We start from the raw sequence: 23,944 nt of genomic DNA on the forward strand, positions 1-23,944 counted from the left end.
GTAAATGCAAATCAGAACCATAATGAGGTACCAGTTCACCCCACTAAGATGTCTATAATCCAAAAAAAAAAAAAAAGGCAAAAACAAAATAACAAATATTGGCAAGGGTGTTGTAGAGAAATTGGAACTTTAGTGTATCACTGGTAGGAATAAAAAGTGATGCAGCCACTGTGGAAAATAGTTTTCCAATTCTCAAAAAGTTAAATATAAAATTTCCATATGACACAGCAATTCCACCCCTGGGTATTTACCCAAAAGAATAGACAACAGGTGTTTAAATACTTGTCCATGAATGTTCATAGCAGCACTATTCATAATAGCAAAAAGGCAAAAACAGTCCATATACACATCAGCTCATGAATGGATGAACAAAATGGAATATTATTGGCCATAAAAAAGAATGGAGTACTGATACATGTTCCAACATGGATGGATTGTGCTAAGTGGAAGAAGTCCAACACAACAGGTCACGTATTGTAGGATTCTGTTTGTATGAAATATCCAGAACAGGTGAATACATAAAGACTGAAAGCAGGTTAATGGTTGCCGGGGCTGGGGCAAGAGGAGAATGGGAGTGACTGCTTCAAGAATATGAGGACTGCTTTGAGGGTAGCAAAAATGTTTTGGAACTAGATAGAGGTGATGTTTGCATAACATTGTGAGTGTCCAAAATGCCACTACATCATATGCTTTAAAATGGTTAATTTTATGTTCTATGAATTTCATCTCAATGAAAAAGAAAAGATGGAAGGTTACCCTTCCATACTAAGTGGAGGAAATGAGTAGAGAGTCAGGAGTGTGCTGTTCCTAACTGTGAGGCTGGAACTTTCTGCTCTCTTGGTCAGAGTAGCACCACACATCAGTGAAGTTCTTGGCACGAACAGCCTGCATGTGCAGCAGGAGGACAGTGTGCGGTGAGGTCTCAACAAAAGATCAAGGTTCCTTCTCTGCTTGGGAGGATGACCATGTGGCACTATAGAAGGGGACAAGCAGGCCTGACCAGGCCTCGGTGACCTTGAGCTTCTAAATGGAGATGATGAGTTGGTTCTGGAATTCAGTGGAGCTGGAATCCCTGGGCTGTGTGACATGATCCTGGGAGTGTTCCTTTTCATCCTTCCTCGCAAGACATTTCTTTCCCATCCTATGACTCCATGACAATGTTTAAGGACCAAAGAGAAATGTGAAGAGGAACAGAGGGAACATTCCTTCTTTCTTCTTGAACTGTTCACACGGAAGTAGTTACCGAGCTTAAGCAGGCACCATTGGAAACACACAGTCACAGGCAGTATGTTGGGAAGAGACTGGCAATTCAGGTCATACTGGCCAATTTTCATTCTGCTGAAAGTAGGTCTGATAATAGGCAACCAAGGAATTATATACAGCTGGATTTTTTTAAAGCATGTATGTGATCCATTTTTCTATTTCATGTTCATAAAAATGAACATGAGGATATGTCCTTTTAATGGTCTGTATGATACTACAGGCACTTAATTAAGACCAGTATCACTACTAATGATTTGGGGAAGGAAATTTGCTGAATTTCTTTTTCTCCAAATAATCCAAGAAGAAGTTAGACCATTTACATTCATGGAGTTAAGTTATTTTAAGGGAAAAAGTGTAGTCAGAACATTTGTTTATCATATTACAAGAGCTGTTTTGGTGAAGGAGAGTACTCTGCCTCCGAAATGTGTGCTCAGGGTAGCTGTGGAGAAAACGGATAGGCTCACTTTGGCCTGGCCAATTTTGATGTCTCATGTAATTTAGAAAAAATGAATGATGTAAGTTTTTTTTTTTTTTTTTTTTTTTACATATAGCAATTTTCTCTTTTCCTCCTTCCAGGATTAAGTTGTCATCATTCTGGGAAGAAAAAAAAAACATTAATGAAGTGGCCAATAATACGAAGGGAATCACGGATCACTTTCCTTCCCCTCCCTGTGGTGGATTTCACTTACAAGAAAATTGAAGCTGGCAAGACCCTGTTTTCTCTGCAATTTATTTAAAACCTTGCACGCATTTGGATACCTTGTGATTTCCAAGAACTATGTGAAGATTAAGCTTTGCTTACTGATACATGGCATGTATTCTTTTCAGTCTTTTGTGTTTGATTTTGTTTGATTTCCCTCTGCAGCGCAGCGTCTCTGTAAAGGTTTTTATGCTTTCACCAGCCATGTCTTAAATACATTAAGACAACACATTTGGTGTTCACACTTCTTCAGTAATGTCTGTACTTGAAAGCCACATAGTGGCATAAAACAATGTGTGTTTTCTTTGAGAGCAGTGCACATTTTGCAACCACTAGGAAGGAAATTTTTAGCTACAGCAAACCCATGTTCTCAGACCGACTTGACAACTTGGTCCCTGGCTGTGGGGCCCCACTTGTTGCTTACCTTTTGAGGACATTTGCAAATGTGGTTTTCTCTTGGAAATAACTGCACGTGTATATAGGATATCGGAATCTGCTTAGCATTTTAAGCCACATAGCATGACTGTTTTCCAAGTAGGTTGGAAGTAAAGAAACTAATATCAAGCGTTCAGAACAAAGACAGGGATAAATTGCTTACTTTTCAACCTCTGGAAATGGAGGTAACCTTTTACATGTTTTCTGGGTCTTGTCAACATCTTATATTTTCCATCCACTCTGTTATGCTTCAGGAGTGTTTTCTAAATGGAAGAGAAAAGAGTGAGGAACAGAATGCTTAAAACCTGGGTGCAAATGAATTGTCTCTGCTGGATGAGCCCTGAAAGCCATCTTGGCTAGTTAACAGTTAAAAAAGCAAATTACAAAGTTATCCAGAGTTTAAAAATTTGCTCACTTACACCAAAGCACCTTTAAATTACATTTTTTAAAACATTCCAAGCTGATTGGAAGACACCATTGGGGACCTTAACTTTAAACAGTCTCCTGGAAAAACTGTTTGAACACAGGTTGCAGAACCCATGTGGGAGTCTTGCTTTCAAGATGGCAAGGGAAAAAGAAAGGCCCAGCTTCCCTTGTTAAGATGATGAGGGACCTTGAAGGATGAAGGCATGTATGTGACAAGGAGGGAAAAGTGGACTGGGCACACATTGTGCTTTGATGCAGAGGGAGACATGCCTGATGTAGGCCTTCTCCCAGTGGGGCCGGCCTCACTGCATAACCCCAAATAATACTGAGGCCAAGTGGGCAGTTAGGAAACTTCATATAAAGCATGAAACCTAGCCCCTCAGAACACCAATTCCTATGGAAATACTTCCATGTATGTCATTCTACATTTTTCTATTGGTCAGAAAGAAGGAGAGACTGAGAATTTGAAATGTGTCGCACTTTTTTAGGATCGAGACTAGGAATTATGAGCCAGTTTGACAAAGGCATCTTCTGAGAGTCATGTGAGGGGAAAGGTTCTCGACAGTCAAAGCCAGCATTCCTAAGAAATTGGACCCAGAACTTCTAAGCGTTAAAAGGGTACCTTCCCTGGAGTGGGACGTAACATGCCAAGGTCACAATCCAGCCTATTCAGAAGTGGCATTCATTGAAAACTTATAGGTGCAAAGCAAGGAATTGTTTGCTAATTAATTTTAAAGAGAGCAAAAGTTACCCAAGACTAGAATGTTTACTAGTTGCTACCTAGAAATCTTTCCCATTCTTCTTTCGGACATTCCAACCCATTGGAAGTCTTTGGCTGTATTTTAACATGTGCTGAAATTAGGATTCCTTAAGATAAATATGGGGAGAAAATTTTACATGCAATCAAGAATGGCCTTGTCTGTGGTTTGTTTTGAATTATTTATTTGGGGGAGAGGCATAACTTTTGTATTTTACTAACTTTAAATCAAGAGCAGCTGATGATTAAATCTTGCTATTTAATAAGCTTTCTAATTGGAACATTTGAAAATATTTAATATTAAAAAAGACTTCAATTAGGAATGTTAGCATCATTCAGAGATATATAAGCAGCTTCTCTCTGGAATTGAAGCATAATACTCAGTATTGGGAGGTATCTGTTTTTTACAGAGATGTATGTCTCAGAAGGTCTCATTTAGGAGGTTTGTAGTTCCCCGTCCTTGTTATCAGTACAGGAAATCCAAAGTTTGCTTTGTCTCTCTCCCCTTTCCTCTCCTATTGGCAATCCATCCTCCCTCCTCCTCTCCCCTGCCTTCTCCCACTGAGGGCAGCCATGAAAATCATTACAGAACATGTTCATTAGCAGATTTATTATTCTATTGAGAAAGCAATGGAATGTTTTGTGAGATTATTTTTATATGAAGGATTAGCTTGAATTCGTACAGCTGGAATAGTAGGAACACATTAGCATGGTGACGGTATGAATGCAACATCAATGCACACATAGTATCTGAAAGAAAAATTGGGACTTCATTTCCTTAAAGGAACAGTTTGGTTGACTTAAAAATGCAAGATACATAGGACATGCAAAAATGTTTTGCAGTGCTCAAAGAAAAAACAAGGGGCATAAGACAAGAGTGGCTGTCCATCCACTGATATAAGGGTGAGAAGTTATTTCTACCTCCCAAGAGTGATAAGAAAAGTTTCCAGGGTAGCCTCCAGGTTTGCAGAGAGAGCAAAGCCTCTTGGTATCCTCTCCTCAGTGTGTACATGACAGCCAGTGTAATTAATACCCTAGCTTATGTGTCTATTTGAGAGACTCATCTGTGAATAATACTGGTTTTGTAATCTTTGTTACATAAGAGGATGTTTAGGCTGTACATACTGGGGTAGATTATTGCCTACCCCCCCCCCCCCATCCATAGGAATATGCTGCATAATTGCACATAACTTTTATCTCTCTTATTGGCTTATAGGCAGAGGAAACCATATATGTTACTGCCTTGCAAATTTCTCATACACCAAAAACAACCAAAAAATGTCTCAAGTAAAATAACCAATCTCCTATTTTCATTCCCCTTCCCACAGCAGCATATTTTAGACGCACATACAAAATTGACATTCTCTAGTTGGAAGTGGACTTTTTTAATTTTTCTTTTATCTTTTTTTTTTTTGTATGATACACTGAGATGTGTACTTTCTAGCAGGAGGTCGGTACCTAAGAAATGTGTTAGCATCATTCAGAAAACTATTATACTCCAAAATGAAACATAGTAAGGAGAATGGAATAATGTTGCATATTTGTTACCAAGTGTAATTTGTCTGTATTATGAAAGATGTAATGGTTTGTCAGCTGTCACTGTTGTTTTCTTGTAACATGATATGGAATAAAGTATAGCAGAATCTCTGTACATTTTCTTGCTACATGTTCTTGGTGGGTGCCAAATAACACCACAGTACTGTGTCAAAGAAACATTGTCTTAAAAACTCCTAGACACAGTCATTCTGAGAATGAAATGAGAGAAGAAATCCATAAGGCTCTTGGATGTGGGAAGGAGTGAGTTACCTGGAATGTTCTAGGAGTGTGTTAAACCCTACCCCCCCCCCCGCTTTTTTTTAAGATTTTTATTTTTTAAGTAATTTTTACACCCAATGTGGGGCTCCCACCTGCAACCCTGAGGTCAAGAGTTGCATGCTCCACCCACTGAGCCAGCCAGGCACCCCAAACCCTCCCTTTTTTTGACATGCTATTTCAAACTTCGGTAAAAGGGTGGAGGCTATGTAAAATAAGTCTGTGAGTTCCATGATCTTTGCAATACCACAGCTCCTGAATGACATCCACCACACGTGTTGTGTATCTGGTTTTGCTTAATGACCATCCTATTTATCTTTGATTGCCTCTTTCTCAATTATTTTGTACATATTCTAAGATGAGGTGAGTAGGCTACCCTCCTCCGAATACAAATGAAAGCCATAACATGCCCACATTCTACCAAAGCATCTTTCCCTGGGCTGAGCACACTTCCCTGAACACCATCCAGTGGGTGCCTGCACCTGAATGGGCAGGGCTTTAGGCCCTCCACTTCGATTGACAATGCCACCTCAGGAAGCCAGTCACATTGATGTCATCACCTCCTCCTCCTTGTCGGATCTGTCAGCTTCAAAACCACAGACAAACCCCTAATGGTTTCATAAACTGCTAACAGTGTTTGTGCCAGGTACGGTCATCAATTTATAGATATGGTATTTGGTGATTTTAAAATGTTTACCCTTCAAGACAAAAACCGAGGTTCAAGTTTTATATTAGGATGCCTCAGGGCCCCTGGCTTTCTCCCGGAAAGAGACCCTCACTCACCAGCAGCAGCCGCTTCAGGTTTTCCTTCTCTTGCTCCTCTCCTACCACTTCTGTGATTTCAGTTTGTAAGCCCTTCACAAGCTTAACATTCTCACAAAACCAAAAAGTAAGTGTCCTCAGCTGATGCATGTTCCATTCCAGAAAAGCTCATGGGGCCACCACATCTTCAGCCCCCCCTGCCCCTGCTGTTTCCCCTGAAGCAGCAAGTCACTGATGTCAAGGACATGTGCATTTGCACATGGTCCTGGCACCACCAGTGGATTCTGAGACAAGAGATTGTGTAAAGGCAGACTTCATGGTAGCCAAGGCAGAGATAATAGGTGAATTTCTCCCTTAAATGGGAGCCATGTAAATCACTCTGGAAGCTGATTAGAATTACAGAAGCGTCAAAAGAATAACTTGTTTCTGGAAGTTGTTTCAAGGCAGTAAAATGTATGCCACCGTCCTGCTTCCAACAGTGACGGGAGCACACATGCCCACTGTTGAGGTCATTGCCACAAGCCTCAGCAGTGGGCTCACGTTTTAGAGCTTCACCGTGTGATTTAGTCCTATGAGCTCTTAATAAAAGAAAGAAGGAGGAAGAGGGCTAGTATCTACAAGAGGCCAAAGGAATGGCTTTGAGAAATATTTTTAACTTTTTAAATGTGGCAGTCGAGATGACAGTCTTCTCTCAGCTCCATAATTGCCCAACGTTCTCTTCTTTTTCTGCAGAGCTATTCTAGCCCTGCCAGGTTGGAGGATGTGATGTGTGCTGGCTGAGGCAAGCAGTTTCGAGTCAGGAGGGCGGCACTCCTAGAGTTGCCGTTGGCCCCCAGAGTAAAGAGAAACCAGAGGGGAAGGTGTTGGAGCAACCCTTTGCCACTAGGTTAACACGTACAGTTGCTGAATAATGGTGGGCATTGTAAATCTCCGCAATGAGAACCCCACAGCGGCCCAGCAGCCTGCTGCTACCAGTGGGTGGTGGCGTTATGGGCATTAGCTTTGAGAAGCTTATACAGCAGAGGGGGCTAGGATAAAGGACACAAATCAGGGGAAAACTGACAAGATTAAAAAAAAATCCAAGGCCTCGTATTTACTGTTCATCCCCCATGCTCTCGGTGTACTATATTGTCTGCGTCGAGTCCTGCTGAGAGAGAGCCAGGCACAATAATAGCTCGGAGCAGCCTTGCAGCCCCAGAGCCAGCCTCTGCCGATGGTTCTGAGTGTGCTGGTGGAGAATGGGATTCTGATAGAGTTGTCTTTTTTCTCCTTCCCTGCGAGACCACCAATAATTATGGAGGGCACGCTGCAAAGATGGGGTAAAGGTTCCCTACTGGAGTGTATCCTGAGAAGTGACCCAGCAGGGGCCTCTGCAAAGGTGTGTGCCACCACAATCCAAGGTGGGCCTGGCTGACAGAGGCACACAGTCCTGGGCTAACCCAGGGATGTGTGTTTGAGCTACAGCCTAAGGATTTCGAGAAGTAGAAATGAAACTTAACTTTATATGTCATAGCACAGTGCGAAACAATGACCCTTCTCCCTCGCTCCACCTTCAGCCTAATCAGATAACTGGGGAACTTGTGTCCTCAAAGAAAGGCTGTAGTCCGCTCTGGTCCTTGGGGAAACCAGGCACAATTCTCGCAACCTTATTCTGCCTTACATTTGGGGAACTCAGATCCTCACGCACCCATTCTCTGAGCCCAGTGGCTCACAGCCTGGCTCTCATTAGAATCATGGGGATGTCTCAAAAACACCTGAACCCCAGACCAATTTATCCTAAAAATATTGAGAGTGGGGCCCTGGCATTGGTCTGTTTGGGAAACCCAACAGGTGACTCTGTTGAGCAGAGCCATGTAAGGACGACTGCACTCTTCTTTCCTCCTGTCTGTGGCTACTCTAAGGGTAGAGTAGGCAGACATTTACTCCAAGAACCACACAGTAAATATATTCAGCTTTCCAGGCCCTACAGTCTCTGTCACAACTTCTTGGTCTTCTGTCATAGCATGAAAGCAGCCGTGCACAATACACACATATGAATGAGTTTGGCTGTGTGCCAAACAATTCATGGGCACTGAAGTTTGAATTGCATATGATTTTCACAAATCATGAAACATTTTTCTTTTGATTTTTAAACACTATTTGTAAATGCAAAACCCATTTTTAGCTCACAGCGTCTATAAAAACATACAGTGGGCAAGAATTTGCCTGGGGTCTCTAGCTTGCTTACCTTGACTTAAAATATAGCCGTGGGGGGAAAAATGTATATATATATAGCCGTGGTAACAGGGAGGTAACAGGGAACCCATTCCTGGCATTTGCTGGGCCCAGGATAGAGTCAAAATGGAGGCCCACATACCTTATCTCTAAATCTTTAAAAATATAAATCCAACTAACAAATTGTCAAATATATTCTATTCTCTTACCCTGACAAATGTGTGTTCATACTAACCTAGAAAGTCAGGGTTGCACTTAAGAATTCCTTGAAGTTCTTCACCAAACCGTGTCAGCATGAGGACAACCTGGCCTAAGCCTTCTCTGTGCTTTACACTTCCCACTCCTATCGCTCTAGGAGTGTGTATCCAGAGGGAGGGGCTACACATGCACGTGTATGGACACCCCCTAGCCAGCCCCACATCCGTATTCTGCCCCACCTTGGCAAGCAGTTCTTCCTTGGCCAGGCCTTGGGGATCAGGTGCTAATCCTCAGGGAAGGAGGTTTGGGAGAAGACCTCCATATACGGAGAGAATTCCAGAGTCCCAGATGTCTGGAGTGCATGGAGTAGGAGTGGGGGAGGTAAGTTCCTGTTGGGCATTGTACCGTGAAGTCCTCATTCTCGGGTGGGGGGTGGGAGTACTATGCCTGCAGAACATCAGAGCCAGACCCTTTAAAGATGGGAACCAGAACAGGGGGAAAAAAAAAAAAAAGAACAGAAGCCCCTCTTGCCTGCGTTTAAGGGTAATGCTGATGGTGATAAGAGCCTGAGAATTAGTTCCAGGGTTTTCAAGTCTTTTGTGCATTTATTTCATTGACCCACTCTACTCCAAACCCATAGAAGTGGGCCTCATAATGTGAAGCAGAACCATTGTGACAAAAGGGCAGAAACTTGTTTTAGCCTATCTCTTGGAATTAAAGGATCTGGCCTCCTGTCAGTCATGTACTGGAAACAGCTGGTACCAGTTCACAAAAACCGACTGTTTTATATGTAGGAATTTTTTGAGTCGGTACTTAAATCACTGATAACCTGAAATCAGATGGGAGTATATACACTACAGAAATGGGCAAACTCTACAAATCAGGTCTTTTTTTTTTTTTTTTAAATGTTTTCCCCTTTCTCTGCAGGCTCACTTCCCACGTCTCCACGCACACATCCTCCATCTGTACCGTGCTCACCTTCCCAGTGATCCCTGGACGTTCCAGACCTTCTCATGGCCCTGTTCTTCTGCACACACTGTTCCCTCTGATGAGAATGCCTTTTCCTGTTTTTCTAGCAGCCAAATACCTATTAATCCTTTTAAGACCCTGTTCAAAAAGTCCCTTGAAAAACATTCCAGTACTCCTCTCAAAACAATTCCCCCTTCTTCCAAGTCCCCACATCACATTGAAAATAGTAACAATACAAGTCTTTTTTCAATCTCTTTGCCTTCAAGACTGACAATGGTGACCAAGGCCCAGTGCTTAACAATTTTTTTAATAAATCAGTTTTTAAAGGATAATACAGATAAAACAAGAGTGGAATGGAATATTGTTTACCTTCCTAAGAAAGTTTTTAGAATCCTGCAAACCACATGAACATACTGCGTGTATACTATGTGTGACTCTACACGAACCTGGCTCTGTGGAAGAAATAGAAGCCAAAGAGGAAAGATTTCAGGTTGTCTTCAGGAGCTCACAGAGGCAGGGGTTCCTACACCTGGGGAACTTTCTAAACATTCCTACTGAATCATAGTCTCCGAGGTGACAGTCTAGGTGTGTGTACTTTTTAAATCTCCTCAGGGGCACCTGGGTGGCTCAGTTGGTAGAGCATCTGACTCTTGATTTTGGCTCAGGTTGTGATCCTAGGGTGGTGGGCTCTGTGCTCACTGAGCATGGAGATTGCTTGGATTCTCTCTCTTCCTCTGCCCTTCTCCCTACTTGTGCTCTTTCTCTCCTCTCTCTAAAATTAAAAAAAAAAAAAATTGTTTTAACTTGGGGTACCTGGGTGGCTCAGTCAGTTAAGCATCCAACTTCAGCTCAGGTCATGATCCTACAGTTCATGAGTTTGAGCCCCACATCAGGCTCCACACTGTCAGCATGGAGCCCACTTCAGATCCTCTCTCTCCTCTCTCTGCCCCTCCCACGCTCACGTGCTCACTCTCTCTCTCTCTCTCTCTCTCTGTCTGAAAATTAAATAAATATTTTTAAAAATTAAAAAAAAATTAAAAAGGCACCTGGATGGCTCAGTTAGTCAGGCATCCATCTCTTGATTTCCGCGTAGGTCATGATCTCACAATCATGAGATCCAGTCCCATGTTGGGCTCAGCACAGCATACAGAGCCTGCTTGGGATTCTCTTTCTCTCTCCCTCTCCCTGCCCTTCTCTTATCGCTCTCCCCCCACCCCCTTTCTCTCTCCCTCAAATAAATAAATAAACTGTAAAAACAAATTAAAATCTCCTCAAGTGATTCCAATGTTCAGCCATGACAGTGAACCGCTCTGGAGGAAAGTTTAGGTGCGTAACACTCTATCTGGTCTGTTTGCCTCTGACTTCTCCTCCGCCCTCTCCACCTGAAGATTCTATTCAAATTGCAAATCATTTGAAAGACACTCAATTTGAGGGGAGCCTATTGGCAAGTTATTTCCTATATCTTCACAAAGCTAAAACTGAAATTCCCATGTCTTTCCCATGTTTTGTAAAGTAGTGAGAGCATACTGAATCCATGTACCTCTCACATGGACACCAGAGTTACAACGTGTTCTGATCTGCTTGTCTTACTGATTGCAGAGGAGAGCCACACCCTGGGGGAGGGGGCTATATTACCCTTCAGTCTCTGCACCAATTGTCTGCCATGCGTACCACAGAATTCACAGTAGGCTGAAGAAAGTAATATTTTTCTTTCTGCTGTTGGTCATTAACATCCAGGTGAGGTTGTATGCTTTCAGTTTTTACCAACATTAAAAACCAAACATGGTACTCTATAAATGTCATTTAAGGATCCCCATTACTGTTCATCCCATGTCACTTCATGACCAAATTTATTTATAAGTTTATTATCAGAATCATGCTATTTTTGTTAATCTCATTCTGTGAGCCAGTAAACAGACCCCAAGAGTACAGGTGCATCTTGACTAAAATGTTTCTGCCTTTGCATGGAAGGCATTGGCTGGTGACTGAGGTCCTATCATTAGTGGCTCGGTTGGGTACAGGGTTCAGCTGGAAAACCTGGAGGAGAGCCTTGTTCCATACTGAGGAGTAGACAGGCAGCTGTTTGCACATGGTGAAAATGGAACTTGGATGTGTGGTGCCCCACCTTCCCCGCAATGCAGAAAGAATGTGGGATGTGCTGAGAAGGGGCCTCCATGTGCTGTCTTGTTGATATCAGGGTGGCATTAAGGGGAACTCCCAGGGTAAACTAGAATACTCAAAAGAGATTAGCCAAGCCAGGGCACCAGATTCTTAAGGACTAACCTTGAAGCTTCATATCAGGTGAAGTTAAGGCATAGTATCAAACGGAAGTAGAAAACCAGAGAGTAGGAGAGAAAAAGTGAGGACCAAGTAATATGGACAAAGCCCGGAGATGCTGGCCAACACTTACTACTGAGTCTGCACAGACTCCTATGATAGAGTCTTACTGAAGAACTCCAGGGGTTCCCATTCAGAGAGAATGAAATGTGACTGGTACCCTCCTTGTTCCAGTTGTCTACTGCTGTATAGCAAATCGCCCTAAAATTCTGTGTCTTCAAATGACAGCCATTTATCATCTCTCACAATTTCTATGGCAGGAGTTCAGGAGCAGTTTGGCTGAGTGGTTCTGACTTGTGATTTCTCATGAGTCTGCAGTCAGATGGTGGCTTAGCTGGAATCATCTTTAAAGTCTCATCACTCACATATCTGATGCCAGAGCTAGGAGGTGAAACAGCTAGAACAGAGCATCACTAACTTAATGTGGTTTCTCCACAAGGTCTCTTAAGCATGGGGCTCAGGTTAGCTGGACATTTTATATGGTGGCTCAGGGCTCCAAACAATATGCACCAAGACAAGTAGGTGGAAACCCAATTGCTTTTTGTGACCTAGTATTCTATTTGTTGAAGCGAGTCAGTAAGGCCAGCCTATATTTGCAGGGAGGAGAATTAGATTCCACCATCCAATGGAAAAAATGGCAAAAAATTGTGGACACATTTTAAAATTATAACAATCTGCCCTCTAGCCAAAAGTTATTTATATTGATCCCACATGTAAATACTCTCAACCCCTCCTGAGACCCCTAAATTTCTCATCCGGAAGGCATCCATCCCAGATTCAAGGTCTGGTCACCCATCATCCAAATCACGTTCAGGTGCTGCTCTGTAGGTGCAGATCTTCAGTTACAACCTCCTGACTCCTGTTCTTGATCTGAACATCTGTGGACTAAAGTGAAAAGGTATTGCTCCCCCACCCAGCATACTTTGGTAAGAGGCATGGATTAACCACTATAGACATTCAGAAATCTGTGTCAATCAGGTAATCAGGCTATAGCAATTCTGAAATCCAGCGAGGGAGAAAGAATGGATGTGTGCACTCAGGAGAGGCAGAGAGAGAGAGGGAGAGAAAGAATCCCAAGCAAGGCCGCTTGCTGTCAACTCAGACCCTGACACAGACTCCATCTCATGAACCTCGAGATCATGATCTGAGCCAAAAATCAAGAGTCAGACCTTGAGCCACCCAGGTGCCCCAACCAAGTTCCTTGATTACAGCTGAGTGTTGTTCCTCCCTCTGAATTATTCTTGATGTTCTAGAAAATGTACCCCATCTTTATAGCTGAGCAGTTTTCTCAGCCTGCTTCTTTCCCAGAGAATTTTAGGAACCCAAAAGCCTCTTTTCATTGTATACTACCTCTTGTCCCTTTTAGCCTGAGCTAGCAATGTTTTCATTAGCACAAGTCTTTTTAAAACGTTTTTTCCCCTTGGGGCGCCTGGGTGGCTCAGCTGGTTGAGCCGCCCACCTGGGCTCAGGTCATGGTCTCCCAGCTCGGGAGTTCGAACCCCGCATCGGGCTCTGTGCTGACAGCTTGGAGCCTGGAGCCTACTTCAGATTCTGTGTCTCCCTCTCTCTCTGCCCCTAACCCACTCTCATTCTGTCTCTGTCTCTCTCTCTCTCTCTAAAAAAAAAAAAAAAAAATTTCCCCTCAACCTTGTTGAGATTCACTTCATTAGACAAAAAAACACATCTACAAATCTCACTGAGATAAGCTTTTTTCTACCTTAGACTCCCTCTAAGGCTACCGTGGAACTGTGCCCTTAAGATTTTTAGAAACATTTCTGTTAATGGAGACATCTAAAAGGCATGCCCTTTTAGAGGGACTTTTGGCTATTTGAAAGAATAGTACTGCTTTCAATCTGTGTGAGGTCTAAGCAAAGGGTTCTAAAGTCACAGTGCTACCTTCATCGTTAGGTGGTAATTACATATTTTAATTTTAGCCTCATCTGCCATCTGGAGAGGATGGAACTGAGAAATAGTCTTATTTTTTGAACTCCTACAGTCTTGGCTCTTTTACTTAACACTGTTTTTGTTTTTTAGTGTTTTGCTTTTTTTTTTTTTTTTTGTACTTCATCTCTCTCCTCTCATAGAAGGATCAGAAGGCACCTTCAATACTGTGTCTGGAAACCTTACTGGGTCATGAATCCATTAGGTACATTTTCTATTTTCCATGTTACCACTGGTGTAAACTGCCTACACCTGAGGACCAGAGTCTTCTCTCCTCCAGCTGCCAATACTTTCCTCACTTTCCTTCAGTCCTTCACCCACAGCCTCTCCAAAGCTCCTCTAATCTCCACCCTCCAGCCCCCACCCAGGTCCCAAACCAGTGCCACATGTTTTAACTTCCACTACGGCAATGCCTTGCTTCTAAGTACCAAGACATTTCCACTAATCTATTGTTGTGAAACAAATCACCTTCAGAATTAGTCACCGAAAAATAGCATTCACCTGTTTTCTCTTTCATCGTTTGTGGATCCAGCATTCTGGGTCTGTTTGGATGGTTCTGACTCAAGATCTCAGATATTACTGGATTTGGGGCCAACTCAAAGGCTGCTTTGCTCACATATCTGGCCCATGGACTGGGAATACTTGCATGGCCGGGACTGAGCCTACTGGGTCTCTATGGTCCCTCTCTGCAATTTCTCTGGCATGGTGGTATCCATGCTCCAAGTCTCTTGGAGAGACAGCCAGGCAGACACTGTATCACTTTTGACAAATGACCTTAAAAGCCACATAGAATCACTCCTGCTACCTACTCTTAATTAGAAGGCCAGCCCAATATTTAAAGAAAGGAGAATTAGATGCCATCTCTTTAGGAGAGATGTTTCAAATCATTTCCAGACTTGTGTTAAAACCACCACACCTCTGGGGTTAAACAACATACAGGCACTGTCTTAGTGTGTATTTGCTTGCTGATCAGGATGAGTTTGGTAGACTGGGAGAAAATCCAAGACTGTGATTTTCCTGGAATTCTGGGAGTTAGGTCTCTGTTTTTAAAATTATCTGCAGCTGAATGCTGTCCCCCATCAGCACTTGGGAAACCTTGGCCCTACCCTATTGCTTTTGAATCTGGAGGTGATAACTGCCTGGAGCCCCACTTGCCTCACAGGAAACCATGTGTTATACAGAGTTTTGTTGTCATCCCTTTTTAGCTTCCTGCTTCCAAAAGCCAAGCAGCCACTGTCCCAGAGGAAAAAGAACCCTCCTCAAGTAGCCAACAAGCAGCACTCTCTCCATCTCTAGCCTCTAAGACTCGCTAATGCTTGGATTTGACTTAGCCTGAGTAAGTAGCTTTTTCATACTAATTTTTTAAAACCCTGTTGTGCCAAAGAATTAAATAAGCAATTGTCTAGCTTTAAATGCCTCATGGGGGACTAAAATAACACCTTTCAGGACAGAAAATCTAGTTTTTGAACCCACTTCATTTAAGGCAACAAAATCTTTTTTCTAAGGTTTTGGCTGTGTGGAATGCAAGTTTTGTAGCCCTAGCTAAGATAGTGTACAATCAATTTTCAAAGCAGAGAGAAATTCTAGGAGTGCAGAGATTTTTCTTTACAGGGTGACAAATGAAAGTATATATATGGGTTGGGGGGGTGCAAAGGAGTTATATTCAAGCTTCAGAGATGACTGGAGTCTTTTCTATATTTAGACTGTCTTGCAATTCATTAAAATGGATTGCTTGTTCTTTTCCTTCTGAAACCATTCTCCCTCTGCCCCCTACTCTCCCCAGGCTTTATTTATTTATTTTTAAAAATAACTGAGTCACATGTGAACCATTCCTAAAGCTTAAGACTTATTTTTAACAACTTTCTCAAACACAAATCCCATTGTTCACATCCTTAGGGACAGTGAGTTACTCCAGAGGAAAAAACGTAGAGATTTTGTATACATTTTTTATTCAGTGAATAATTTATATTAAAATAAATTGTGCAGAAAATGTGAAAGATCTTTGAGTAATCCAAATATTACTGTACTGGGAACCAAAGAAGAAATGATTGAAATCCACAAAGCTTTGGAGGGAGCTGTGAGGGGAATTTTCATTCAAAGTTTTTTTAATGGTGTCCTTGTTATTGTTTTGAATGCTAAGATTCTGTCATTCACGGAACTGCCTCCACACCACATTGTTCACTTCCTTTTCCCCACTGTTACCAGCGTTGCTGGGAATTTGAAAAGTTTTGATAGAGACTCAGCTAAGGTAAACCTCACAGGTCACTGATTTGGTGTAGATCAGATGAATGGGGGAAAAAGTCAGCAAGCGGGGCAGAAGAAAAAAGATAGAGAAAGAGAAGCAGCAGGCTACAATGACAAAATATTATATCAAATCAAATCAACTTCTAGCTCTTAGTCTCTTAACTTTAATTACATCTTTCCTTCTTGGATATCAACAACATTGCTGCCAAAACCCTACAGCTATGGGGGACATAAACATTTAAATCTACCAGAGACAGATGGCAACATCAATCTTCATTGTTGCTCTTTTAGAGGATTCGAATCGCTGCAGCCATCTGCGGTAAATGGGACATTAGAGGTGACTATTTCCCACAAGGGTGCTTTTTTAGATTTACCTTCAGGAAGTAAAGAAGCTTCATTGTTTTAGGGGGAATTTTGTTGGCTAAAATCATGGGAATTATAGCAGCAATAGAAAGCTAATGCTGGGATAAAAGTTACCAATTAGCAACCCTATAACTAACTTTCTGCTCAGCCTCCAAGAATGGCAGATGAGGTTGACAGCCAGTCACCTCTATCCAAAAAGTTTGTTCATGACCAGACAGAGTAGCCAGGCTAACAGACTGCCTTAATTTTAAACAGGGAAAGCCCAACGGTCAAGCTCTACTTTTGAACAGAGAATCTCAAAGAACATATTTGAATGTATGATCATGCACTTAACCAGAATATGGCCTTTTGCTGAATTGTCTTAATGTTTTAATGTCTCGTTTTATCTGTTTATGACAAACTTGGTCAAGTTTGATTGACCTTTGCCAAGTACATTATAACATACTTTTTTAAAGATATATGTAGAAGTCAGCCTGTTCTATATAAAAATACTTTCTGTGGTTGATTTTTAAAATCTAAATCTGCATATCCTCTATAAATTATTAATAGCTTTCACTATAGTGGACATATGGGGGGGGGAGGTTACAGAGCTATGTCATAATGCTGAACAGGCTCCATAATATTTTCCCTGGTATCTGGGATGTTTACATCTGTTTGAATGCCAATGGGGAGCAAAATTGGCCCATGTCTGTCATAAGAGATAGAACAGAGGAAATCTGAGGCAGCAAATTCAAGAATCATACTGCAGGGGCCCCTGGGTGGCCTAGTCAGCTGAGCATCCAACTCTCGATTTCAACTGAGGTCACCATCTCACAGTTCATAGGATCGAGTCCCGCATCAGGCTCTGCACTGACAGCTTAGAGCCTGCTTAGGATTCTCTCTCTCCCTCTCCCTTGCTTGCTCTCTCTCTCAACATAAATAAGTAAACATTAAAAAAAATCATACTGCAAACATTAAGAGCCAGAATAGAAGTTCTTGACTCTATTCAAGGAGACATGTGGAACTGAGAAACAGATCTGGATTTAGAACAGATGGAGTTCCATAATCTTTGATCAAAAACTCTTCCTCCATGAACATAAATGTTAAAAAAAAAAAACAACTTCTAACAGCCAGGGAACCAAACTGAAACACATCTAAAGGGTTTCAAGGAGGGAACCTAGCACAAAGAGATACCTGGTATATAGATTCTTTGTGTAGAAAGATAGTTGAGGCTTTCTAGAGATTTAAGCAAAATAAATCAGAACATCTGTGTTTCACAGGATATCTAGAGAAACTGATAATTCTCGGGGTTTACTGTAAATTTCATTGGCCTTGAGCATCAGTGTTTCCACTGTCCCTGTGAGACTCAAGCTCTCAATTTACACCCAAAACAGCTTCAAGCGCTCTTCCTCCTGCCCATTCATTCTCTTCCAAATCCTCCTCCGTGATGTAGTTGAGGGAATCTTTGGAAGCCCTCTTCTGCTGCACACCCTCCATTGGTTTCTCCTGCATTCTGTGTCCAGTCCATGCCAGGCATCAGGGCCCTTTCTGGTGGGACCCACTTCCTCTCCTCTTGTTCCTCTGCCCAGTATCTTTTGCTCCTACCTGAAGCACTGACCTGTTCTCACATCTAGGCTTTTCCTGTGTATTCTAGAGCATTGTACTAGACTATTTTAATACCCCCATTTCATTATGATTCTCCTTGCTGCATGACTCCAAGCTCTGCTTGCTCTCTGCATGAGCACAGGGTCTGGCCCACGGTGGGCCCAAAACAAACATGTTGAGTTAGGGAGTATGTAAGTGCCCATGCTGCTCCCCTCCTTCCACGTAAAATGATGGTTAATCCCTAGCCATTCTGCAAAGCTGCCCCAGGAAGCCATCCCTGACCTGTCTCTGCTCTGCTTCTCCAGCACCCCATTTATAACCTTTCATTTACTTTATTTCATCTACTTATATTAGGTTATAAGTATTTGTATATTACTTATCTACTTATACATTTGTTATTTCTGTGGCCCAAAGGAGCAAATGTCAGCAATATCCTATGGCTCAACCCACTAGAAAAGCAGGAACACATGGTGATTATACATCAGACAGACCTCGGTAGAAAGTTGGCTCTGTCACTTTGCTTGCTGCCTGTCCTTGTCAAGCTTCTCAGCTTCTCTATGCCTCAGTTTCCTCGTGTGTAAAATGGAGACAATAATAACAACTACATCAGAATGGTGGTATGAGGATTAAATGAGGCGATGCACGTTAACATGCCAAACACAGGGTTTGGCTCATATAAGAAATGTTAGCTACAGTTAGTCAATAGATAAGTGTTTACTGAAAGCCCACTAGGTGCCAGGGATAGTGCTAGTTGCTGGAGGTGCAAAGATGGATAAGCTAAAAGCAGGCTTGCCTTTGTGGAGCTCACAGCCATTAGAAGTAGGATAATGAGTCTGACCAGTGCTACAACTGGGGAAGTACTGAGTACTCAAGGCATTGTTTCCCAAGTCTGCTGCTAGGGTGGGATCATCTATTTATAGATCTAGTTTCCCAACTTAACTGCCAGAAGTTTTGAATGTCTTTTTCCCTGGTGTTTAGTGGATACCATAGCCCAGTAACTAGTATACAGTGGATACTCAATAAATGTGTGTTGAATAAATCAATGAATGACTCAATTAATAAAAAAAAAACAAAACGAACTATAGGTACAGCTCTAAGGACCTATGAGAGAAGCTTCTTGGGTCAGCCAAGCAGCCAGGAGTTCTCTCTTACAAAATTGAAGTTGTCCAGTGTTTTGCTACAGAGGTTTATAATCCAGAATCTGTTTTTGGTGGAAATGGCAAAGAAGTGTTGCTCAGCTAGATCCTGGATTTTTGACTAGTTATTGTTTCTTTTTAAACAATTTTTCACAAGATTATAGCACCAAAAAAGAAGAAAGCCTTTTGAACATAACTGTTTATGTAAAGTATAATCATATAAACAAACAAAGAGAAAAATGAGAGTTTTTTTTCTACTTCATTCATTCATTCACTCATTCATTCATTTCACAAGCATTCTGTGTGCAGGGCACATGGTACATAGCATACATTTGGAAAAGAAATAACCACCCCCAGCCACAGTGTTTAAAAACCCTCTGCTTCAAGGTCTTGTTTCTATTACCTTCTAACTGATTTCATTATATAAACACCTATTTTTTTAAGAAATATTTGTCAGGGCACCTGGGTGACTCAGTTGGTTGAACATCTGACTCTTGATTTTGGCTCAGGTCATGGCATGAAGCCTGCTTGAGGTTCTCTCTCTCCCTCTGTTCCACCCCTGCTCATATGTTCTCTCGAAAGAAAGAGAAAGAAAGAAAGAAAGAAAGAAAGAAAGAAAGAAAGAAAGAAAGAAAGATATTTGCCAAGAGCCAACTCTGTACTAGGCTCTATGATGGGCATGAGGACTCAGTGATGAGCAAAAGCTGCCTCAGCCTTGGCTTCCATGAAATGTGGAGTCTAATGGGAAGGACAGCCAGTATCAAACAGCCACATAAATAGGTGGTCCTACTGCAGTTAGCACAGTAGAGCAAAAAGAGAGTAGAATGAGATGAAACAACAGGGGGCTGAGCTGGGGAATGAGGAAAAGCTTCCCGGAGGAAGTGACTTTAGAATTGAGATCTGAACTTTCAGAGTATACAGGAGATGGAAAGCTGCAGAAGCCAGTGTCAGGAGGGGAGTGGGCTGGGGCCACAGAAACAGAGGAGAGTTGGACAGGGGCCAGGGAAATTCAGGTCATATGATGAATTTTTAAGAATGTTAAGGAAAGTTGTCAACTGCTCAGATTTACATTTTTCACTGTTTTCCATCAATTAGATTGTGGGTTCTTTGAATTATGAGGCTGTGTCATAGTCATTTTCACATCTCTGACCACATCCAACAGAGGGCTTTGAATGCAGATATGCTCAATTAATGCTAATTGGGTATGGGAAAGGATGCCAGTGACATGACCTTATAGTGGGATATTAATGATGATCTAATTCAGTGGATACTTGTATCTCCAAACAAGAGATGTCCATAGAATTCCCCAAATGTTTCCCCTAGACCATGGAGACAAAAGGTGAAGGGGCACGGCATTGTTTTTCACTTAAGAAGTGTTTCGAGTTTATATTATTTTTCTACGAGAGAAGGAGTTCTCAGCTATCCTCTTCCCTGGATTCTCATTAGAAGAGTTGCTAGTTGGCCACAATCTCAAATGCAAGACTCACTGAGCATCATTTTGATGATCGGGGCTCAGTGAAGGTAAGGAGTATATTCTCTCTCTAGTATCTTCTACCTCAGTCTGATAAGCAATGCAGGGTTCCATGTTCCCTGACTTCACTCCTTCATATTCTTAAGACGTTTGCCACCCACAGGTCAGTCAGCAGGATTATGGGTGTCCTTTTGGCACTGGGACTTCCATGGGACTGACTTTTCTTACAGTTGGGGAGTGATGCTCAGCAACCATGGCAAATGCTCCCATATTCTGCTAGAGAAAATTGGAGGTCATTAACAATACATTTACCACCTCCATCTTTGGATACTTAAGGAAAAGCATTTTGGAATGGGGATAACAGATAGAGCTAAATTTCAGGGACCCTTTTCACACAATGATGATTTTTTTCAAAATGGAACCAGATCTCAAGGATCTTTGTCCCCTTTTCTTCCAAGTATGTGGATACTATGTGAATATGATTATATAAATGCAGAGGGAAGACGTGCTCCTGATCACTCTTTAAAGCATTTGATGCTGGCAATGATCTCATTTTTAAAGCCACTAGAAAGCACAGATGATGGCTAAATTACCAACATATTCTTAAACAGTTTCCACATTTATCTGTTTGGCTGTTTTCATCCCTTCTTCTCCCTTGTGCCATTCTGTGATATCGCCTCAGCCTCGGAGATTCAGAGCAGCCGTCTGCTGAACACATGAATACTAAAGAATTGGTTTCCCTAGTAACAATAACCATGAAGCAGCTCTCAGAACTTCCTGCCTCTCTGTCTGTCTGACTTTCTGTTTGTTTCCTGTTGGTCATATGGAAAAGGACACCCAAGCCAGGACTGCCCATAAAAGATGGACATAAATTTTGTGACCCATAAGCAGAAGGGAGGCTCATCTCTGCTGAGGTTACATTCCTTTTCAACCCGCCGCCCTATTCTGTGAGGTTAAGGCTAAGCCAGAACACCTGCAAAGGTTCATGACCATTTCAGAATCTTTTTCTTTCTTCAAGTCAAAATTTGGAACAGCAAAGCCATAGTGCAGGATACGTAACTGAAATGACTCTTTCTCTGTGGGTCACCAATATGGAACTTTCCAAAAAGGAAGACATCCTTTCTTTCCACAATATTTCTAATTATAAAAAGAAAATGTTAACTGAGCAGAGAAGGTGTTGCTGATTTTCCAGGATTTCCTTTTTCAGTGTCTGTTGTGACAAAATTGCCCTGCTTCCTGCCCACCCCCACGCCACCTCTAGTCAGGATGAACCTATAGGGCTTCTGCCACAAAAGGAGCAGAGAGAGATGGGCCTCAGGAAGCTTTGGGCTCCCCATCCTACCACTGGGTTCTGAGATTGTTGTCCAGACACTTGATGGATTCTGCCATCTTTATCTTGTGGGCAAATACTAGGATGCCTGACCCTCTGTGACTCCATCTCCTGACTGGCCTGCATTCCTAGCTGTGGCTACAGAAGCCCCCTCTGCAACGCAAAGCATATGCCTGCCCCTTCCTGCCTCAGCTGCCTTCTCAGGGCTGTGTCCACTCAATGTACAAACACAAACAGAACACTGCTTACTGCTAGGCATGATGCCAGACACTGGGTCCAGGAATGACCAGAAAGACACAGTCTCTGCCCCCATGAGGTTCACAGTCTGAAACAATAATTTGGATGCAGGACAATATTTAGAGTCCGCTACAATAGGAGCGATACCCAGGGTAATGAGGAACACTGAAGAGAAGCCTATGAAATTGGAGGCAGAACAATGAAAAGTTCTTGAAAAGATTAAGCCTAACCTAAGTCTTAAATTAAAAAAATAGTAGGAATAGGTAAATATGTTGAACAGCTATTACAGATTAGGAACTTAACATGTGTTATACATTCATTATTTAATTCCCACAACTGCTGTGAAGCAGATTCTATTACCATCCCCACTTCACAAACTGAGGCTCATGTGTCAAAATTTCTCACAGTCGTAGAGTTTGGAAGCAGCAGACCCCACAGTCAGACCCGGAGCTGTGTGGCAGCTAAGTCCAGAATCTTAAGCACAGGCTGAATGGAGGGAAGAATCCCAAGTGGTCCAGTGTGATAGGCACCCAAGTGTTTACTTTTGCCAGAACATAAGTGTGGGGTAAAGCATGGAGAGAGGCAGGCACAGCCAGCTTATGGGGAGACCTTGCTGATGAGTGTGGCCATGGTCCTCAAAGTGAAGGCAAGCTGCTTGATTTGCATCTTGGAAAAACCATTCTGGCAATAGCAAGAAGGATGGCTTTGCAGGCATAGATTTGGGGACAGGGAAATATTAGTCAATCAGCAGTCCTGGTAAGAAGGGATATTGGCCAGAATTTGGGCATCGGTGATAGGAACAGAAAGGAAGGGATCTCCCACTGCTTTTCCCATGAAGCTTCATGCCCCAGGTGCCTCCTTCCCACATTGCACCTACAGCTCAGCCTCCAGGGCTCCTTTTGATGTCATATCTGCAAATCTGTCTGGCGTTACCTTGCCCTCCCACACCCTACACTAAATTTCATTTTGTTTTCAACTCCCAGAGCCTAGTGTAGCAGTAGGCACTTAGCAAAAGAATATTGAATGGCACAATGAATGAATTGGAATAGTTTCTGACTTCTCACCTATTTAACAAACCCATGGCCCAACCATTGCAGTCCTGTCACTGCCCTCATTCGAAGGTAATACATGAAGCTGGACAGATATTCTGACTAAGCAAGAAATATGAGTCATATGGTTGTCACAGTGAAGATGCTCATTGATTGATACATAGAATCATCTCCTCGGTCTTGGATTTGACACTAAGAATACTAAGTGACAAATGCCAAACAGTATATACCTCAGACAACTTAGCTAGAAGAGAAAGGTAGGACTCAAGAGGTTTATTCTGTGTAATTTCATATTTATTTATAGATAGGCAGAGATAGGCACTATCTTCATACTTTTCCCAATAAAAAATTGGGCCAAAGTCTGGTGGGATGGTGACAGGTGAAATTGGGCACACACACAAAGAAATTACTGAGACATTCCCATGTTAAGGACTTGCTATGTAGCATTTTGAAGGCAACAAAATTCATAGCCAATAATCTGAATAGCCTATCTCATGTGGTGGTCTTAATTTATCCTTGGTCTACGAGAAGTAAAAAATTTTTAAAGTAAACATAACATGCACATGGTTATTTATAGCAGCTTTACTCATAAATCCCAGAACTTGGAAGCAACCAAGATGTCTTTCAGTAGGTAAATGGATAAATAAACTGTGGCACACCCAGACTGGAATATTCTTTAGCACTAAAATGAAATGAGCTATCAAGCCCTGAAAAAA

General features: G+C 42.1%; 1 protein-coding gene across 5 annotated transcripts in view; it reads left to right on the top strand.

Annotated features, from left to right (window-relative positions):
• Positions 1-15,104, top strand: part of CDK14 (cyclin dependent kinase 14) — a 614,333-nt gene extending 599,229 nt beyond the window's left edge. For 4 of the 5 annotated variants that reach the window (XM_060633845.3, XM_060633841.3, XM_060633846.3 and 1 more), the window contains one exon: positions 1,840-5,232. The gene's annotated coding sequence lies outside the window, so the exon portion shown is untranslated. Of the gene's footprint in view, positions 1-1,839; positions 5,233-15,019 lie in introns of those variants that run through there. The other variant, XM_060633844.3, reaches the window with a different exon arrangement.
• The last annotated feature ends 8,840 nt before the right edge of the window (positions 15,105-23,944 follow it).

The sequence above is a fragment of the Panthera onca genome, chromosome A2 (assembly GCF_046562875.1).
Source record: "Panthera onca isolate mPanOnc1 chromosome A2, mPanOnc1 haplotype 2, whole genome shotgun sequence".
Lineage (NCBI taxonomy): Eukaryota > Metazoa > Chordata > Mammalia > Carnivora > Felidae > Panthera > Panthera onca.